The following is a 6177-nucleotide window of genomic DNA, read 5'->3' as shown; positions in this document are numbered from 1 at the left end:
GAATGACATAGAATTGTGTCTTTGGTTTTGTCTGAGAATTGAGTCTTTGTTTTTATGAGGATTGACTCAGATCAAAGCTAGAAATTTCCCCCCAGGCTTTTCTTAATTTTGTGATGCCTGTCTTAAAAGCTTTGTTCAGTTTAGTTTTCTGTAATTTTAACATATCTGCATTGTTTGAATAACAAATTTGTTAGATATTCTAGGTCACTAGTTCCCTTCATTTTGAAGGTACATTTCTGCTGACATACCTTACCATCTTATATTTCCTATAAAATATATATATGCAGATTAAGTTATTAATAAGTTTAAAAAAGATTAAATGTATAAACCACAAACCTCAACAAAATATAGAAAGATTGGAAGTGTCTGAAGTAGTTGCGCCTCATCTCTTTTCCAAATGACTAGTTTAAAGGACAGAAGGTATCAGCACAGAAAAAATCAACTTCACTCAAAAGAACTTTGATTTTTTTTATTTTTTTCAGCTCAGAAATATAAACTGTAGCAATCATTTTAAAAGATGAAAAAGTTACAAGACAATCATTTGTCCTTTCCTTAACATTTTTCTGATAAACTGTGATTATGATTATAAGAGAGAGCAGATAGTTCTCTGCAGATAAAGATACGAATAGGTTTTACTGTTCCAAGCCATTTCTCCTCAGTGTGTTTCTGACCCTAAAGGTAAAGGAAAAGCAGCAACAATAAAAATAGTGAGAGAGAATTGTGCAAAGTGCTGGCAAGGATATTGAATTTTCAGGGGATTTAGGTGGGATGAATAACAGGGCATTATAGCTCTAATATCTATGATTGTGAGCTTCTGGCTGCTGTTGCTTTGCCAGCAGACTCCGGATGAGGTGTTTGGTTCAGAGGTCTAGCATTTCTTGACCCTTCATTGCTCACAGACAAATGTATTCTTTACCCACCTGTCTCGGCAGGATTAGTAAGAGTAGCTTAAATTGCCGACTACAAACACTGCAGATAGATTCCACGGTGACTCTGGACTGTACTTGGAAAATCAATATGATTGGAAAGTATGTCTGCAGTGAAATTTGTTTGTTATCAAGCTATGAGGATCAAATCTTAAATTTGCATACCCATTTTTCAGATATGCTGATGAACTTGCCATTTGCTTTGTGATGATCAGTTTTCAGTTGTGAGAACTAGACTAAAATTAATTTTATGTTTAGTTAAGTATGATTTGATCACATTAATATCTAACTTTTTTCAAGTGCTAACTGGAATCAATTTATATCTTGACCATCTTTTACTGGCAATATATGTATATTTACTTTGTCACCTGTGTGCATGCATGCATATACAGCTTTCTCAGTTTTCTGTGAATTTTTACTTTTAGCCAATGTTGATTTCATCATGGATATTACCCTTTATGGCATGTGTGGCTAACAGTCTCTTTCCTGACAAAAAGTGAGGTAGAGATGTAAGATTTTTTTGGTTTACTTTCATTACCCAGTGACCTGAAATATCTCTGGTCAACAGTTTTGAATCTTGTCATTCAGTCAACTTTTTCTCTTGGCCTGTAGATCTAGAAAAAGAATTACTGTAAGCTTCAGAAACAAAACACTGAATTAAAAAAAAAATCAAATGGATGTGATCAGTGCTCAGTTTTGTATACCCTTTGCATTAATGGTTGCTCCTATTTTAGCTCTAGAATCTTCTTTCCATACGTATGTTAATACTCAGTGATATCCAGCCTTCACTGTGGGGTACTTACTTTTTATGTTAGTGTTGGTCAAGGATGGATTCATTGTATAAGACACAATTGCTATTGCCTTCTCGTCTGCAGCATGTTCTCTGACTTGCACAGTGAGGGGGAAGCAGCCCAGCTTTATCCAGCTGAGGGAGCAAAAGCACTGCTTTCTCCCTTCCAGGTGCATCCTTAGAGTGACGGTAGCGTCACCACTGCTGCAGCGATCATCTTTACTGAGAATAGTAGAGCAGGCCCTGGGCACTTGCTCTTGTTCTGCTGCGACAACAAAAATGTGATGCTAGGATCTGTCAAGTAAACATGACCCAAGAGACTGCCAGCGCTTACCACAGGGTTTCCGTGTTCCTGCTGGCTGCTCTTTAATGTTTTTATAAATGTTCTGGACGCAGGAGTCGAATGTACATTAGGTAAGTTTACTGACAATACTAAACTAGGAGGAGCTGTGGACTCCCTCGAGGGTAGAGAGGCCTTACAGAGAGATCTGGATGGACTAGGGAGCTGGGCAATCACCAACTGTATGAAATTTAACAAGAGCAAGTGCCGGATTCTCCACCTGGGATGGGGTAATCCTGGTTATACATACAAATTGTGGGACGAGAGGCTGGAGAGCAGCCCTGCGGAGAGAGATCTGGGGGTTTGGGTTGATGGCAAGTTGAATATGAGTCAACAGTGTGCCCTGGCAGCCAAAAGGGCCAACTGTGTCCTGGGGTGCATCGAGCACAGCATAGCTAGCCGGTCGAGGGAGGCGATTGTCCCACTCTGCACTGCACTGGTGCGGCCCCACCTCGAGTACTGTGTGCAGTTTTGGGTGCCTCAATATAAGGACATCTGTGATGGATGCACCCACTTTGATTGAGTGAACAGTACTTTGGTTCAGGCATCACCAACAAGTAGGCCTGACTGAAATCAGCCTTGCTGTGCAAATTATGAGAACTGTGCTAGGCCGCATCTTCTCAGGAACTAAGGAATCTAGGCCACGTCTTATTAGGAGCTAACAGTACCAGCCCGAGCTGGGATTAGACAAAACTAAAACTGCTACAGCTGCACACCTGCACGTGCACCAAAGGGGGGGGGAGTGTTGACTACGAGTCAATCACTTGACGCTATAAAAATTTGTAGCCCCTCTGAGCCCATTGAGCTCTCCTGCATGGCAGCCGGCTGCACGGTGGTGATCTCCCCATTGAGCAGGGACGTCTCTCAAGGTTACTCCTCGAGGTTGAGAGACCTCTTACCCGGCATCTGATATCTATAATGAGGTAAGCGACATTTTACATTAGGCCTAAAAGTATATTGTATGCTAGCGACATTTATATATATCCAGCTATAGCTTAATTATTAGAAGTGTAGTAACTAGTAGAGTGTTTGACCGCTAAATAATTGTCTAAATCACTGTTTAATTAACATTCAATTATTGCTTAATCACCATTTGATTACAATTTGATTTTTATTAAGTCATTGATTAATTACCATTTGATCATTGTTTGATCATTAATAAAACCCTTTTAGTTAACCCCATAACAATGACTTCTCTTAATAATTCACCTATGACAACATCAAACTATTAGCGTGTGTCCAGAGGAGGGCGACCAAGATGGTGAAAGGCCTCGAGGGCAAGACTTATGAAGAGCAGCTGAGGTTTGTTCAGCTTGGAGAAGAGAAGGCTGAGGGGTGACCTCATCGCAGTCTACAACTTCCTCAAGGGGGGCAGCAGAGGGGGAGGTGCTGATCTCCTCTCTCTGGTGACCAGCAATAGGACACGAGAAAATGGAATGAAGCTGCATCAGGAGAAGTTCAGATTGGACATCAGGAAAAGGTTCTTCACTGAGAGGGTGGTTGGTCACTGGAACAGGCTCCCCAGGGAAGTGGTCACAGCACCAAGCCTGTCAGAGTTCAAGGAGCATCTGGATGATGCTCTTAGTCATATGGTTTAGTTTTAAGTAGTCCTGTGAGAAGCAGGGAGTTGGACTCAATGATCCTTATGGGTCCCTTCCAACTCGAGATAGTCTATGATTCTATGAAATGCTTTTAAGCATGCACAATCAGCCAATGCAAACTATGAAGTAATTGTCCCATGTCCTCTATATCGCATGGGGTTGATAGAGTATATATATCATATATATATGATATAAAAATATAATATGATTTAAATAATGTATAAGTTAGCTGATAAACATTTCCATCTTTCATACATTTCCAGGCAAAGAAGGTAAGGCCACTGTCTTCAAAATCAGTTTGGGAAGTGCCAGCCTTCAGACGTGTTTGTCAATCTTACTGGCTAAATGTATGTTTCTATAGGATCAGTGTACACGTTTGTCAGATGTATTTACTTGCTCCAGTTGGTACATGATGCTGAGGATTATGCTGCATCTCGGAAAGATGTAGCCAAAGGAAGGAAATGATACATGTTGGCAAGAGTCTGAAGAGCAGCAGAATGGAAGACAGTGCAGACACAGGCCTCTGAGGAAAGAATTTGTGACTATTTCTGCATTTGGATGGGTTCCAAAAATAATACTGCCACTGTAATGATTTTCAGTGAAGCTAATGTGGAGCAAAACTCTGAATTACTTCAGCTGGGCCAAGCTCTTACCTGTTACTGATATTTTTCCTTAACTCTAATCTGTTCAAAGCAGGGCACATCGTGTTTCCTGTGTAGAAATATGTGTGAACATATATGAATCAATAGCAGCTGTATATTAACTATTATTGAGGGCTAAAGGATGGAAGTAAAACTAGAAGACATATGATATGGAACTTAATAGAAGGTTAACTTTTAGGATAGCTTTTTTAGCAAGATAGACTAATAAAGACCCTGTGGTCATGAATGCAAAGGGCTGCTTATATAGTTGTCTGAGTCCAGCTCAGAGAGACCTTGGTATTCTGCCACTGCAAATTGTGCTTGAACTCAGTGGCACCTTGTATGATAAAGCTTGGGATATGCAATCAAATAATTGCCTTTAGTTGTCTCTGCACCTTGTTCACAAGGTAAATTATTGTATTGATGCACCCAGTACCCGTTAGCACTGTGTTGATACACATGAGTAAGATATAAGATGTGAAATCAGAAAACAAAATGAAGCTCTTCAGTAGAAGGTGATTTTAATAGAAAAAGACCCATAGGGGAAGAGAGAGGCCAATTCTGAAAAGTGAGAGGGCGTTCAGAGGTTATTGAAATTGTTTGTTGTTTCTTCATAGTATTATAATGTAATTCCAATATATATCATCTGCTGAGATTTATCAGACATGAAAGAAGGATGATAATTATTTAAAGTAGGAAGTCTGACTTTTAACTTAACGGAAATGTTCCTGAAACAAGGCAGGTACTGGTTTGATCAAAGTTAGAGGAAATGGTGGTTTTGATATTTTGAAGTTTATTGCTTGTTAATTGTTATATCTCATGGTATTAATGAATGACAGTTGAATAGATTCAGCTTTAAAGAAGACTTCTCCAGTTCCAGAGATTGATAATTACAGTATCACAGATAACTTCAATATAAATAAAGACTTTTAAAATTGCTCTGTAAGAAACAGACTTTGCCTGAATTTTGTCCAAATATGCCTGAATTCCCAGGAAGATCTTATTATCTTAGTATAAGCTGGATATGGAAGTTTTTAATGCCTAGAGTTTCAGAGAAATTGAAGCTTGACATAATTTTCAAGGTTTCATATCTTTGAACTTGTTCATTTTCAAAATTAGCATTTATCTTTCTATTATATTTATATTGTTTTGTATTTGGCATTTTGAACTGGCAGGAGATGTTCTCACCAGGATCCTCACTTCATTGAATAAATGTTAGGTTTTGAATATTTTGTCATATTGCTATAGAGTTTTTGAAAAAAGGCAGTCTCTGTGGTTTTCATCAGCTAATCTGTGGTAAACTTTCTATAACTATATAGATTATATTTTCTAGATTATATCTTCATACTCAGATTTTTACTGATGTAAAAGAAAGTTGTGCATCACGTTTCCATGTGCAGTTACGTTTAGTGTAGTGAAACCGCAGCTAATTGGCACTTGTATAGAGAAAACATCAGACCTAAGGCCATACAATATCTTTTATTCTCATTAATGGGATGAGTCTTGCAGAAATCTTATAATTAGAATGTTGCTTTTCAAAAAAATATATTTTTGACCCTCCTCTTTAGAGATCTTTTGGCTTTCCATGTTATATTCCATGTTGGTTCTTGGTATAGAGTGCAGACTGTAGCTTCCTGCTACGCCAAACTCTGCTTGGATTGAGTGGGGAAGACACTTCCTGATAGAGTTTCTCTCTCTGGACCAAAAATTCTGGTTTTAATCTGTCATGGGATTATGTGTAATACAGAATAAGTATGACTACAGCAGGTAGCTGTGCAGTCAGGAAAAAAAACAGCAACAAAAAAACCCTGTGCCAGCTAGACAGGATTTTAACTGCTTTGGTTTGCAGCTATCACAGCCCCTAATTTTCATGATGTGA

At 38.7% G+C, this 6177-nt stretch overlaps 1 long non-coding RNA gene across 1 annotated transcript; it reads right to left on the bottom strand.

Annotated features, from left to right (window-relative positions):
* Nucleotides 1-637: 637 nt before the first annotated feature.
* On the bottom strand, nt 638-5719 carry LOC140650661 (uncharacterized). Its single transcript, XR_012042111.1, has 3 exons — nt 4311-5719; nt 1465-1540; nt 638-672 (listed from the first exon to the last, which is right to left on the bottom strand). It is a non-coding gene; the product is annotated as an uncharacterized lncRNA (long non-coding RNA).
* Between the last annotated feature and the right edge of the window lie 458 nt (nt 5720-6177).

The sequence above is a fragment of the Ciconia boyciana genome, chromosome 4 (assembly GCF_034638445.1).
Source record: "Ciconia boyciana chromosome 4, ASM3463844v1, whole genome shotgun sequence".
Taxonomy (NCBI): domain Eukaryota; kingdom Metazoa; phylum Chordata; class Aves; order Ciconiiformes; family Ciconiidae; genus Ciconia; species Ciconia boyciana.
This window is presented reverse-complemented; position numbering and strand designations above follow the sequence as displayed.